Below are 16212 nucleotides of genomic sequence, written 5' to 3'. Positions count from 1 at the left end.
GGCGTAGCGAAGGCGGAGATTTTTGAAGCACGGTCTGTTAAAGGTACCTGCCAGTAACCTTTAAGCAAATCCAATTTACTGACGTATTTGGCGGAACCTAAATTGTCGATGCAGTCCTCCATTCTCGGCAATGGATAGCCATCGGACACCGTAACAGCGTTCACTTTACGGTAGTCCGTGATAAAGCGCGGAGAACCGTCAGATTTAGCGTCTACTAGGCACGAGGAGCACCATGGACTAGAGGTCTGTGTAGCTAAGCCATTAGATACCAGATATTCCGCCTCCTGTTTCATAAGGGCGCGCTTGGTCGGATTTGCACGGTACGGGTGCTGCTTCATCGGCCTCGCGCCTTTTACATCGATGTCATACGTTATCACATTAGTTTGTGTCGGGACATCCTGAAAAAGGCACGGGAATTGAGCCACTAACTGGGTTATGTCATGCTGCTGCTCCGCCTGCAGATGACTTAACGTAGTGGGCAGCGTTTCTATCATCTCCGAGTTACATAACCGGGCACCCGGCTGGTGATGGGAACGCATCACCAAACCGTCATCAGATGGGCCGGAACTATCTGTAACAATTAATGCGGAAGCAGCTACTCTTTGATTAACCAACCCCCCAGACTGGCTGTCAGCAGCGATGCGCGAATGATAACGCTTTAACATGTTAACATGGCAAACGCGCGTTTTACGTCGTCTCTCCGGAGTGCAAATAACATAATCGGTGTCACTAAGACAGTCACGGATTTCGTACGGCCCGAGGAATTTAGCGGAGAGCGCAGCACCAGGGATAGGCAATAATGCAAGAACCTTTTCCCCTATCTCAAAGTGCCTAGGAACAGCGGCACGGTCATAATTACGCTTCATGACAGCCTGTGAAGCGGAGAGCGACTCTCTAGCGAGTGAATTTGCCCGGTGCAGGCGCTCACGAAACTGACTAACGTAATCCAATACGTTTTTCTCTGGAGGAGTATCAGCCGACAGAAACTCATCATGTAAGATTTTAAGGGGGCCGCGGGGCGTATGGCCGAAAACGAGCTCCGCGGGGCTGAATCCTAATGATTCCTGAACAGCTTCACGAGCTGCGAACAAGACGAAGGGAATTCCCTCATCCCGGTTTTTTCCCATTTCCATACAGTACTTCCGCAGCATGCTTTTTAGGGTCTGATGCCACCGTTCCAACGCACCCTGCGACTCTGGGTGATACGCGCTGGAAATAACATGTTTCACTTGAAGTGTTTGGAGGACCTGTTTGAACAACTTGGATTTAAAATGTGTCCCTTGGTCACTCTGAATTACCCGCGGTATTCCAAATGTGGAAAATAATTTTGTCAACGCCTTAACTATAGCGGCGGAAGTAATACTACGCAGCGGAATAGCTTAAGGGAAACGAGTAGACGTACACATAATGGTGAGCAAATACTGTTGGCCCGTTTTTGTACGCGGTAAAGGGCCAACACAATCTATCAACACCCTGTCAAAGGGCTCACCTATAGCCGGTATGGGATATAACGGAGCTTGCGGAATTTTTTGGTTAGGCTTACCGACAACCTGGATCACATGACAGCAGCGGCAAAAGCTAGAGACATCCTTCTTTAAACCTGGCCAAAAGAAATGTTTGAGAACGATCTGATAAGTTTTAGTCACGCCCAAGTGTCCCGACCATTGACTCTCATGCGCTACAGATAGTACATGTTGACGGTATGGCGCCGGCACAACTACCTGATGCGCTACACTCCAGTCAGCTTCAGCAGTAGCAGTGAGGGACCATTGGCGCACTAATATCTCCTTATCCAGCACATAAGCTACCTTCTCACCCCTTGCTTTGCTATTACTCACCACCTGCTCGAAACACTTCGCAAGCGTCGGATCAGCCCTCTGCGCAGCGAGTAAACGCTCTCGGGTTACCGGGAGTGTCGAACCGTCAACAACTGGGCTGGCAGGTTGCGCTGGCGCAGTAGCCACGGCAGGGGAAAGGGAAACCACAACTTCTGATCTTTTCTCCGGCATCTTGTCATCTGTAAACAGTGTCCCAAACATAGTATCATTTAGAGACACATCTGAGTCACTCTTACGCGCCTGCGCACGGGTGACAGCACAAATGGGGAAAATGTGGGCATTTGTTACCTCAGGCAGTACAGCCTGCGGAGAATCCAATATTTCAAGCGCAGGAGTTACCTTACCTCCTGCAATGTCATTTCCCATTAGGAAAACTATACCACGTATGGGTAATGCTGGGCACACAGCAACAGGGAAAAATCCAGTAATTAATTTAGATTGTACATGTACATTGTGTACGGGCCGGGGCACATAACCCATTTCAATGCCACATAATATTGATCCATACCCACACGCTGATTGATCGGAGAATGGCAGGGCAGATGCAACAATCACCGACTGGGAACCTCCAGTGTCTCGTAGGATGCGGATGGGTCTCTGATCATCCGACTCACCTGTTAACGATATCAATCCCTCAAACACAAAAGGCTTAAAGCAGGGATCTATTTCTTCATCATGGTCGGAGGGAGGAATATTGGGTGACTCCGCATTAATTAAACCAATGCCTTTCGGCCGGGTCAGACTTGGTGGTTGCTCCTTACGTTTACGAATCATGCAGTTGGCAATAACATGTCCAAACTGATGACAATAGTGGCACTCTCTCTCCTCTCTTGTTACCCTATACACATTCCCCGGCTCAGATGGTGCAGCAGACACACTGTGTGACCTCTCAGTAGCGACAGGGGAAAACACAGTTTTATGCATCAACACATATTCGTCAGCCAGTACAGCAGCTGCGGAGAGAGACTGTACTTTCTGTTCGTTTATGTATCCCACAATGCGGTCAGGCAACCCCCTTTTAAATTCTTCCATGAGAATTAATTCTTTCAAAGCAGAGTACTCTGCAGCGTTACACGAGTCAATCCACTTTGTAAATAACATCCCTTTCTCCCTGGCAAACTCAACATGGGTTTGATTAGAACCCTTTCTATGGTTCCTGAACTTCTGCCGGTAGGCTTCGGGAACTAGCTCGTACACCCTAAGTATGGCATGCTTCACCAGGTCGTAACTTAAGCTGTCCTCTAACGAAAGAGCAGAAACTGCCTCTTGAGCTCTCCCGTGAAGCTTACACTGGACTAACAGCACCCAGGCTTCAGCCGGCCACTGTACTGCCACTGCAATGTGTTCAAACGCACCAAAATATGCATCCACTTCAGTCTCGAGGAAAACCGGCACTACTGCTACATTTTTCCCTACATTGAAGGCAGGTGGACGAGAAGGAAGTAAAAAGCTTTCTCTAGGATTGCAAATAACACCAGATGCGCACAGTTCGGAGTCTAGCTCCATCTGCCGTATCCGGACTTCCTTATCTGCTTCGATTATTTTTGCCTCCAACTGAAACGGATACTGCCTGTCTTGCTCCCTGTCTTTTGCCTCTAACTGAAGTTGCCTGTCTTTAGCTTCCAACTGAAGTCGGGCGAAGCGGACTTTAAGTTTATTCCCCTCCCGGGAATCTGTACTACCAACCGGAGAGGGTGGACATTTACGAGGCGGCCTGAGCAGTGCTTCACACGGCTCGCCCCCCTCGCTGCCATCACTCTTTTCTTGGCTAAATATAAACTCCGCCGCCTGCCTCTGACTTAACGGGTCTTCAGTTAAGGCGTTAGACCCTGGGAGCTCAGCGGGCACAGCCAGTACTACTAATTCCCTTCTCACCATCTCATCCCCCACCAATGCCTTCAACTCTTCCTTTAACATCTGCCGACTTACCACAAGACTGAAGTGCAGCGCTATTTCTATCAAATCGTCCTTTTTACACCGGTCCAGCTCCTCATAGGATGGCCAAACTAAGAACGACTCTAAGGCGAAGGCCGCCATTCTCGGGTGTACTGCCCACACGTATTACAAAATGTGTTTGTTGCTATAACAAAACCACCTATAACCCCAGGAATTCTATTAAAAGGATCCCGGACGAGCCCCCACGTGTTACGTTCCCTATTGGGCTAGGGGAACCAAAGGGAAATAACACGACCAGAGTGGTATTGGTAATAATTATAAGTGGCTTTATTATAACAGGAGAGAACTTCAAAAGGAAGTTTATAAAGAAACAAAACCCTCCCGTTACACGGGGTACAACATATGAATGAAGAAAGCTGCACACACACAGCTGTAGCTGGTCTACAGGTGCTAATCACCTGGGTCTAAGCTAATACGTTTTGCACAGATAACAGCTGATCAACAGGTGCTAATCACCTGGGTCTAAGCTAACGCGTTTTAAACAGATAACAACAGCTGGTTAACAGGTGCTAATCACCTGGGTCTAAGCTAACGCGTTTTAAACAGATAACAACAGCTGGTCAACAGGTGCTAATCACCTGGGTCTAAGCTAATACTCCTACACAACGTTACACAATAAGAGAGGCACAACACACTACTTGCACTCGGCTAAGTATCTGCGGATTACGGGGGAGCTAACAGTATAAACACACACAGTAAAGTATCACGAGGCTAGAGGCGTCTGTCTCCCTACACAGAGCCTCCAGAATGATCTCCGTTCCCAGCCTTTGTACTCCTCCCCCCGGGAGATGTGCCGGAAAGGTCGGGGATTGGATGACGTCTCATCCAATCACCTCTTCGGATGCAGCGAGGGCGGGACGTCGGAGGAACTGCGCCGCTCAGGTGTACACACACACACACACAAACAGGTTTACCAGCCTTAACAGCCCCAGGAAGGCAGCGGCTGTAACAACCATGGACAGCACTACACATCAAACACATTGTGCAGTGTGCAGCTCAAGTTGTATTGTATTGTGTTGGACTCTTTCATATTTACATCACTCAATATTCATATTTTAACCACCTCAAATCTGGAAAATAATTCAGAAAGAAACTGCTTCCACATACATTGTGAGGCAAAAACATAACTTTAAAACAAGGTTAAACTATAGTGCAGCTATATCAAATAAAGCATCCATTTTGCAACCTGTCTGCTCTCAAGCCGTTCTCTGCTTTTCACCATACTGCTATTTAGTCATCATCATAGATTTGCATTTGTATTTGTTTATTTAGGAAATTATAATTAATCAGCAGGAGCACTTGAGTCCATTTCAATCTGCAATACCGGGCAGGTCGATGGCATTAAAAGAACACGTATAATCTAGTCCTGCATCCCATGATTATTTATGCTTTGTTTCTGTTTATATTTCCTTCCAACCACCTGCATTGTGCTAGTACTCAAAAATGTAAAATCATTTCGGCTAATTTGATTTGTTGGCCTCTTATCACCTGTTTCTTGCTATGCACATTATATTAAACATTAAATACAATTGTGTATTTCTGTAAGTCTTTTATTTCCAAGTTGTTTTTCTGTTTGTCTTTCTCCGTGGGAAGATGTGTCCTGTGTAGTGAGTGACACATAATGGTATTACATTGTCACTAGATTGGTATTATAGTTATGGAAGTTAATAAAGTACACATTAGTGATCGAAATAAGTCTGTTTAGGACCCATTTTTACAATTGTAGTAATGCGCTTTGCTAGTATGACCAATTAGCATGAAGGTATACATTGTCACATTGTGATGTCAGCAGGTATTCATTTTATAGCTCCATAGACAAAGAATGAAACAGACTTTGTTTATAGCTAAATGAGCTTTATTCTACCCCGTTCTCAAATCTGAAAAATACAATTCTTAAATGTGAATATACTTTAGCCATGTTGTTTTCAGGTTATTGAAATGAAACACGCCAAAGATTGGAAGATATGCTTATTAATTAATCAGGGATATCAAATGTATACAAATATGTGCGGCTTACGATCGAAGGACTACTTCATGTAAGCTTTCTTTCTTCGTTAAAGCTTGATATTTGTCATTTTAAGGGAAGCGGCAGAAACTAAAAGGGGGAGCTATTTCTCCTAAAGAGAGAAAAATTAAAAAGGATAACCAGCTGCAGAGCGTAACTGAACAAATCAATCCTAGTAGAAGGTATAAGAGACATTAAAATCATATCTACTACAAACTATTTTCCATTGACATCTGTTCAATTTAAACTTCAGGTGGTTTAATCGCAGAAATATTCAGAATTAAAAACGGAAAACACATAAACTGAGAATATTAGAGATGTATTTGTTTGCACAAATATGGAAAGCAGCAGAAATACACAAAAAACAGCCACTTATCCTAATGAGAAGAAAACAAAACACGGGATGTATGCTGCTGTACTATACAAGAAACTGCTGCACAACCATTTTTATCCTAGTAGCCTTTAAATAAACCAAAAATATTTGTATCAAAATGAGATTTGGTAAAAGGCCTCTGTCACGTATGTGCATCAATGTCATGGAAACGGAGCGTTGGGCCTGCAGATAGAGCTGTTGACCATTCTGAGCTCACTTTGCACTTGGACTTGGACAAGAGCACACCTTCTGCAAAACTCACCTGTGGAGAGAAAACTCTTTGAGATTCAACCCGCTGGAAAACAAAACTTCTGAAAAACAAAACTACTGCATCCCTGATCTGCTGTGGAAGCCCGAGAACCCCCGGTCTCCCAGAGGAGAAGGAGCACCTGCCGCTGGCCATCGGCCGCGTTGGGAAACTACACTCCAGGTAAAAAAAGAAAAATACACTTTTAAAAATCTTAGCCTTTTGATTGTTTAGTTATCCCCTTAAAATCACACAAAGCTGTTTCTGTGTGGACATTAGTGAGATTGTTTTGGTTTAAAGGTGAAAAGTTCAGTGAATGTTGCCATTACTTTTGGTGAAAATCACATTTGGAGAAAGCAGAAACTCACTTTGTAAAATTCATATTTGTGGATAAGACTGACATTCTTTTGCGGTCGAGGTGTGGAATGTATTTACAAAGGGTGTATTGATTTGAAAAACATTGTTATTTTTGATTTAATTGCGAAATATCGTCGAAAAATGACCAAAAAATGAAAACAAACAAATGGTGATTGGGCCTAATTTCATAAAATGCAAAAAATATGGCCAAGTTATGCACCATGGCAACGACGCACAATTCCCTGCAGGGCATGTTTTTCTGTGTGGTTGCCTCCCTGAGCTTTTGTTTGTTTGATTGTTTGTTTGTTTATTTATTGCAGAAATTGCTACTCCTAATTTATCATTAAATAAACTTTCCTTTTAACATTAATTATTGAAATGCGCTTTGCTCATTTAGTTTTTGAGGGAACACAGATGTGTGTGCGTCCAAGACGACAAACGCCTACTTATAAACTAGGAAAATAATGACTAATAAACTCTAGAAATGTCTGCAAACTGCTGTGGTTCTTTGATATAAATGCATATATGCATACATTTAGCTGTTTATTGTAACCACACATACAAGTTGTTGTTTTTTGTGATCCCAGTGTTGCATTCTCCACAGTCAGCGTTTATGTATCTTGTTGCACATTTTGTAATGTTTCTCTTGGTCTAAAGAAGGCTTTGCGGATGTGGAAAAAAGCAATTTTATTTCTTTACAATTATAGAGCGTTGTTTATGTGCAGTTGTATTATCAATCATACACTGTTTGGAGATGTTATAACACAAATAATATTGCAAAAAAAAATACTGATAATAAGTATTTTAATATTTGTTGCGGTTTACCAGAAAAATGATAATGTGTAATTCACAATTTTATTCAAACCACATTTAGCAGGCTTTTAATATGTTCTCCTGTCAGCTTGGTGAATTAAAGTCATGGTTAAGATATGGATATCCTACTTTTTTTTAAATTGAAGAATAAATTTTACTCTTCAGGTTTTGAGAACTCTGTCATGGAGAGTCCTGCAGGCGTTGAAGGTTATCCCCCTGTCTCCAACGCTCCTGATGAGGAAGAGGAAGGTGAGGTCAGGAACGCTGTCGAGGATGAAGGTGAGGTTGATGTTGGTGTTATAGGTGGTGGCCATGGACTGATGGAAGAGGAGGAGGAGGAGGAGGAGGAGGAGGAAGAGGAGATGGAAGAGGAAGAGATGGAAGAGGAGGAGGAGGAGGAGGAGGAGGAGGAGGAGGAGGAGGAGGAGGAAGGCTGGACGTCCGAAGATTCTGGATACGAGTCCATGTCCTCCGAGGAAGAAGATGAAGAGGAGGAGCAGGAAGAAGACCAAGAGGAGGAGCAGGAAGAAGACCAAGAGGAAGAAGACCAAGAGGAAGAAGAGAACAATGAAGACGATGGTGATGCCGACATCGGACGTCTCTCCCCTCTCGTCCAGGTGTTCCCGCCGGTTGGTTTTTGGCAGGCATTGCTTTGGAACTTCACTCCAAGCTTCCCCCCTGGACCTCCCTGCACCTTCCCTTTTGGTGTTGCTCCTCCTGAGGCTTCTGTGCCGCAAGTGGAACGTTCTGAAGAAGCTCCACCCTCAGCCCCTCCAAGGTCGGAGGGGTCCGCTCCATCGACCTCAGGCCTTGGCCTCCCCACCAAGAGGACCTGGGAAGAGGACTGCAGGGAAGAGGACTACAGGGACTTGCCAACCCCCACCTCAGGCCTCAGCCTCTTAACCAAGAGGACCAGGGAAGAGGACTTCAGGGACTCGACACCTTCCACCTCAGGCCTCTGCCGTCCCATGGAAAAGAGATACCGTCCGGAGGACCAGAGGCCCTCTGAGGACAGCGACTCGGACTGAGACGAACACCTGCTGCAAGATTTGAAAACCTTTGCGTCTGGCAGGACTGATGAAGCCGCAGGCAGCTTCCAACGCGTCTTGCTGGGCGATATGTCAAATCTTGCACCGGGGCTTTTTATTAATATATACGTAATATTTTGGATATTGTTTGTTTGTTTTGATAATATTTGATGATGGTCGATGCTCATATCAGCTGCCCCCATCTGCACGTTTTTGGTAGGCATTGCCTCTGAATTGTTCTCCTAGCTTTCCCCCTGGACATACCTGCTCCTTCTCTTATGTTGTTACGGCTCTGGAGGCTTCTGCGTCGCAGGTGGAATGTCTTGGAGAAGCTCCACCCACACCCCGTCCAAGGTCACAAGAGTCCGCTCCATCAACACCAGGCTTTGTCTCACCAAACAATAGGACCAGGAAGAGGACTGCAGGGACTCCACCTCAGGCCTCTGGCCCCCCATGGACAAGAAATACCGCCCAGAGGACCAGAGGCCCTCTGAGGACAGCCACTCGGACTGTGACAGACCATTGCAGCAGGATTTGAAAACCTTTGCGTCCGGCAGGACTGATGAAGCTCCAGGCAATTTCAAACATGTCTTGTTGAGTTGGCAGTTTGTCCAAACTTGCACCGGGGACTTTATTCAAATATTACTGTATTTTATAAAAAATATAGAGACTGAAAATGACTTTGAAGACGATGGTGATGCCGACATCGGACCTCTCTCCCCTCTCGTCCAGCAGCTCCAATTCGCAAGTTTTTTGGCAGGTGTGTAGCGGGAAATTTTCTCCTAGCTTCCCCTCTGGACATCACTGCTACTTCCCTTTTGGTGTTGCCCCTCCGGAAACTTCTGCGCAGCAAGTGAGACGTCCTGAAAAAAGTCCACCCTGAGCCCCTCCAAGGTCGGAAGAGTCCGCTCCAAAGACATTAGGCCTTGGCCCAGGGAAGAAGACTGCAGGGACTCAACACCCTCCACCTCAGGCGCCCCAGGGACAAGAGATACCGTGTGGAGGACCACAGTCCCCCTGAGGACAGCGACTGGGACTGAGATGGACAGCTGCTGCAGGATTTGAAATGCGTCTGACAGGACTGATGAAGCCCCAGGCAGCTTCAAAAACGTCTTGCTGGGTTGGCAATAGGTCAAATCCTTAACCAGGGATTTGTATTAAGATATATATATATATATATATATCTTTTTAATATTGTTTTTTCTTTTGGATAATATTTGATGATGGTCGATGCTGATACCAGAGGTAAGTTAACATGGTATGGTTGTTCTCTCTGAATCTTTCCTTTTTAAAGTATAGATGGCTATACAAGTCCGGTAAGTAAATAGTTAAGACAGTGGTTAAAATAATTCAAGCGCATATACTCAAGCACTGTTTAAGTTCAGTTTGTTTCTTGTGGGTAGCAGCAACATACGGTACAGTGTTGAAGCAATGACAAATAACGTTAGCGAAAGTCTCCAAGTCTCTTGCAGGTATTGTAACAGGTCTCAGGCATTACACGCGGTGTGTCAACCTCCATTCAAGACGCAACTCTGTGGAAGACTGAAACTCAACATTCAGATAGTTCAAACTGGGAAGATGAGTTTACTGCAGACAAGACCAAAACAAAGGATGACTTCTGATGAAGAGCGTGGGTTGCCTTTCTATCCAAAGGCTAAGTAAGTAATCCCCTCACAAGGATTGTATTTATTACGTGAGTTTTATCATATGTTTTCATCATTGGAGGCTACATTTAACAGCTTGACACAGTTCAGAGATTGTATATCTAAGTTTAAATTATTTATTTGTTGTGTTTCTCTCACAGGGCAGGACTCCTCTTTGTGTTTTTGGCAGCTGAGAGTGGACCACCAACCGCTGATTAAGGAAGACTCTGCACCACAGCAGAGCGCTCTCAGCACCATAGTTAGTCCCAGACCCTATGAGTACAGAATAGAGCTTCATGTCCTCCACCTCAACAACCCCCGCTCAACCCACCAGCCAAGAGGACGAGGAGCTCCCCGGCTCCACCAGCACAGAGGACATTGTTACTTCTTCTTCTTCTCCTCCTGTGTTGGTGGGATCGAGAAGCTCCTCACACACACACACACACACACACACACACACACACACACACACACACACACACACACACACACACACACACACACACACACACACACACACACACACACACACACACACACACACACACACACACACACACACAGGAAGGTGTCACCACCTTCACTGTGCTCAGGAATCATCAAGAAAGTATGACTTTGTATCACATCTTAAAAAACTAAATAATTCTAATGTAAATATGATTTTTTTTGTTTGCCATTTTCGTTTTACTCAAAGGCTGTTATTACTGTAAAGTGTATTTATCTACAATATAACATGTTGACATTGATTCCCAATCCGACCCTTTTTATTTTTGTAAATAACCCAAGTAAAGGCAACACACATTATGATGAGTACTTTCTTAGGCATCTCAGTTTTGGGGAAAGAATCAGGTTATGTGACTCATATCCACATCACTTCATATGTATAAGGAGGTGTAAAAAGCAGTTGCATGCTCAGAGCATTAAGTTTGTTCTCAAGTTTACAAATAAATTGTGTTTATCTAGCTATTTTCACTTGCTCCAAGGACTATTTTTTAAACAAATAAAAGAAAATAGTGGATAATATCAACATATACTAAATATATATGTAAACGCATTCGGACATAAAAACTATGTGTATAATTTGGCAACGCATACAACATAAGCTCAACATTTGTGTGTCAAATAAAACTTCAGGGTCAAATAAAAATGTTCACAACTCAGGGTCAGATTCCATACTTTCCTACTGTCTGTGTTACAGAAATCCTGTAGTCTGCTGCACTCAGAGTAGAGTCAGCTCTGCAGCAGGAGCTGTACAGTGCAGTGACAGAGGAATATAAGCTCTTGGGCAGCCGCCACGGTTCATCCTGCTCCGTCTGCCCTTGCAGCCCCCAGTGACTCCGGCTCCCGGCATCCTGCTGACTGCCATACCGTCCTAACAAGGCTGCAAGGACTTTTATAGACTGTCACTCTTGTCCTCTAAGGCGCTACTTCCTTTAGCTGAAATACATCATTCTTATCATATATTTTCTCCTTTAATGAACACAAGTCAAAGTTGATTAATCCTTTAGAGCAGAACACATCATTAGTCACTTTCTGACTCTTCTGTATAACAGCGGGTAACTCCTCTTGAATGAGCGCATCCGCAATGAGGAATGATTTATTAAGTATGGAGCTGAACCTATTGATATGCTAATTACATTAATAACACCTTATTTACAGTGACACAGGAATTTGGAGAGGGTAGGAAGGACATTTAAGATTATATCAAGATTTTGGTTCTAAAAATAGTGACTTTGTGTTGCAGCAAGTTTAAAGACAACAATACTAAAGAAGCATTAAATCGATGTCCTAGTGAGAATCTAATGCAAGCTATGAGATCATAAGACCTGCACTGAGATGTCACATTATTGTCCACTGGGAGTCAATTTAGACGTGATGGATGAGGTAAAGGTTTCAGTGCCCCGGAGGATTTCTTGGATCATAACTTTAAGCACTATTATAAAAAATAAAAAAGCTAATTTGGGGTGCTCAAACAAGCTTTATATGGAGCTGCACATAAAACAGCTCAGAGCAGTACATCTTGTGGACATCTCATATTTGAGTCATGGGTCATTTGGTTTTGAGCTCTGGAAAAGAGTCCTGTTTTTTTTTTGTATCAACACACCGTAAACACTGCAAAAAGAACACACACTCAGTCACAGCCTGCTGCCTGCAGAGCCCCTTCCATCATGCTGGAGGGGACAGCAACTTCAAAAAGCAATGGGCTTCATCCAGGAAAAGATAAAAAGAGAAGAAAGAGAAGAAATGTGTTCTTATATCACATAAGAATAAATGTCTTCTCTTTTTCTCGTATTCATCATTTGATCTTATTTTGTTACTACTCGTTGATTTATGGAACCCCCTAATGTTTTCTTATTTTGGCTCTTCTTTCCAAGAGTATCTTTTACAGTGATAGAAAGCACTCTTGCCATGATAAGACAATAGCATCTCGTTTTTTTTTTTTTTTTACAGTCGACAGATTCTCCAAGGTGGGGAAAGACAAGTTTTTAACTGCGGTACAAAACAATTGCACGTAATTAGAACTTTGAATATTTTAGATTTTAGAGTAATTATGTTTATTAGATTATTACATTTGTGGGCAAAATAAATGTGATTCAGTTAAGACTAAAACAACTATTCTATTGGCTTACCTACTGCTCTTACTGTAGATGCTATTTTCCCTCTAATGCCAGTATTGACGCTCTGTAAAATCACATTTAATTAGTTTAAGTTCATTAAGAAGTACCTGGAATTCAATACTGCTGAGGTTCTTCACCTTTTTGACTTTTTTTTGGCATATGTCCAATTCCTGTGCATGCGCCAGAGTATTTGCACACCTGCCCTTGTACAGTGGTTAGGGGGCATTACACTACAATAAAGCAATCAACAACATGTTTCAAATTCAGACAGACTATAAGATACATTATACAGAATCTTGCTGCATAAGGCTGGTTGTGTTGCACGCAAAAACACCCACTGAGGCTCCAACAACCTGCACCCCCCCTCCCATTTCCCCCTCCGTACATCAGGTCTATACAAACGCCTCCACATCGCTGCCAAGGACAGGACCTTTGTTTGTTGACTAACTGGATGTTTGTGCCTGGATGTAGGTGGTAGGTGTGTTTGTGTGTCGACAACTGATTATTCCTCCTCTGTTGTCTCTTCATCTTTCAGATCTGTTGTTTTATGTATTATATTAGCATATCTGTGTTTTATTGTTTGTTCAATATCTTACGATCACATCATTCAGAACATACTTGCTGTGGTATTAAAAATAGGGCTGTAGACAGGATTGAAAAAAACATATACAACGATTTTCCCCAATGCAAACCCACTGACGCTTTTTTAAAAAGTCATTAAACACTTCTGCCATATTTTATACTTGTACAAATTCTGATATTCTTAAATTGTATTAATTCATTAAACTAGTAATATTTAAGTGTATTATGGTCCAAATGTTACAACACTCTGAATGCAACACAGACTCAAGTGATGTCTTTTGAGGATTGTGGACAGTTACAGAGAGATATAAAAAACGTTTTTCACATATGTAGTATAACTTTGCTGTTTCATATTTGTGGAGTTCCCATTTAACAGACAAACTGCCTTCTCTTTGATCCTGTTAAAATGTTGTTCTTATTTGTTGCACCTGCAGCCATACCTGGTAGTGATGTCACCTGTAGATTACTGCAGCAAGGTGAGACGCTCAACCACTAGAGGTCAGCAAAGACAATTTAGAAGGGGCAACTCTTTATATTGTTTTTTCTTTTTATATTTGCAGAAAAGATCATTGCAGTTCAAAAGTTAATTGTGATCTTATGATATATATGTTCACTACATTTCCGAGCTAAATCATAACAGAAACAATTCATTGTGGGGCTCCAACACTGACATCTAACACCAACAATATCTAGATTGATAAATAAAACTCAAGGTAGGAGAACAATTAAATATTTTTGGGTGAGTGGTCCTTTTAGGAAGTTATTGTTCAAATAATAACTTTTACACTTTGGTGACAAAACTCAAATTTCTCTGACCTCATCGGCTGAAACAAAAAGGGAACACATTTTTTTACATTATTCATAATCATTTTCATGGGTAAAAGTACTTACTTTAATTATAAATAATTAAATAGTTCATTGAATTGAGTATGCTGGTTTGTTCACTGTGAATGTTTCTTTAAGATACTTCGAGGATGTGTCAGCTGATGCAGCTGTGTTGCGTCTCTGGCATCAGTTCAAAGTGCACCTAAATGTGTGTGTAATAAGGTGCCCTCTATCCTCACTCTAGCACCTCTTATCATTACTGACCTCACATCTCCCCCTGGTGCTGACTGAGGTGGATGCTCAATGAACTGCAAAAGGAGTTTGCAGGATCTGTGCGTGTGTGTGTGCGTGTGTGTGTGTGTGTGTGTGTGTGTGTGTGTGTGTGTGTGTGTGTGTGTGTGTGTGTGTGTGTGTGTGTGTGTGTGTGTGTGTTTGGTTGCGGTTGCCTACATGTTCTGCAGACTAAAAGAGTTATTCTTATGTCTTAGCTAAGTATAAAATACAGAGACGCCAAATTGAATATGAGCTCTTTAAAAGAAAAACAGTGATATGTGCACTGTCAGCGGCAATGATTATTTCACAAGCAAAAGCCTCCGCATTGGATTTTACATTTTTTTTTAATTTCCTCTTAAGAAAAAGAAGCAGAGGCAACCAAAAACATCCCTACAGGAATATTACAACTAGAGATTTCAGAAACACCTGAGGGAATGATTAGGATTCCTTAGAGGGATATTGCATCAGTGTTCTGCTCTGGAATAACAGGCTGTTCTTGTCCTCATTAGAGTTTTGGAGTCAAACACACTGGATTGAATAGGCCATAGCAACTGATTGCTGTGTATCCCAGCACCAGGCTTGTGGTGGTATACCTGCAGAAAAACTAATTATCCAAAAACTTAAATTAAACCTGGGAGGTTTCAAAGGGGCAATGAATAAGAACTTTACTGTCCCATAGCGCAAAATGATCCAAATAAATCTGTGGTGGCAATAGGGGGCTGATCAATAACTATGACTCAACGGATACATCACCAGGGGCTGTAATGTCTGGTTCTTAAAGTTTAAAAAACGTTTTTAAAGACTACATTCATTTCTGATTCCTCAAGGCAGGGCCAACAGTAAAAACATCAGTTTTTCTTCAGAATATTTTTGAAGCCTTCATACTTCTTCATACCAAGCACTCACAAGGTTCGGCTAAAATGTACTAGCCTGTAAATCTTAGACTAATCTTCAAAATATGATACATTATTCCAGAATCAAACCTGGAACAAACAATGTAAATCAATGTGTTTGACCCGTGGATAATCACCTAGATATTAGATGTTGTTGTTGTCATGATCAATGCTGGTATAATTCAATCCAGAAACGTAACTTCTGCCACACTCAGAGCTGCTGCTTTGTCCTATATGGAAATGACTGCCACTGTCAGAGGGGGGAGACACAAGTTACACACTGCAGCTTTGAGATTAATGATGTAAACAAACCCCTTACAGGTTAAGACAAATTTACATTTTTGTAATGTTTGTAAAACATGGAGTTAAACATCTAAGATGTGTCATTGGGGGAATAATAATTTCAGGATTAAATACTTCCAATGATTTACATATTCTGAATGTAAACTGTGATACCCAGACGTGTGAAGATTAAGGTAAAATAATATGTTTATGGATTTTTATCAATGGGTAAAATTGATGAAAAGATAGAAAAAAAAGTGTTCCAAAAACCCTTATGAGCAATACTAAAACATGCAGGAATTTTCTTCCAGAAATATTTCTAAAGGAGAAATCTACAACAATTGTTTTGTTAAATTGGGAGAATAGAATCAATTGTTGGCAAATGTACTTCGTTTTACGCTGTTCTGCTAGCAAGGTACAGGTATCTACGTTACTTTAGGAATGGATGGATAGTAATGGATTACATTTCAGGGTAATGA

Source organism: Notothenia rossii (genome assembly GCF_949606895.1).
Source record: "Notothenia rossii genome assembly, chromosome: 2".
In the NCBI taxonomy this organism is placed as follows: Eukaryota; Metazoa; Chordata; class Actinopteri; order Perciformes; family Nototheniidae; genus Notothenia; species Notothenia rossii.
The sequence above is the reverse complement of the archived record's forward strand: the minus strand, read 5'-3'. Positions refer to the sequence as shown.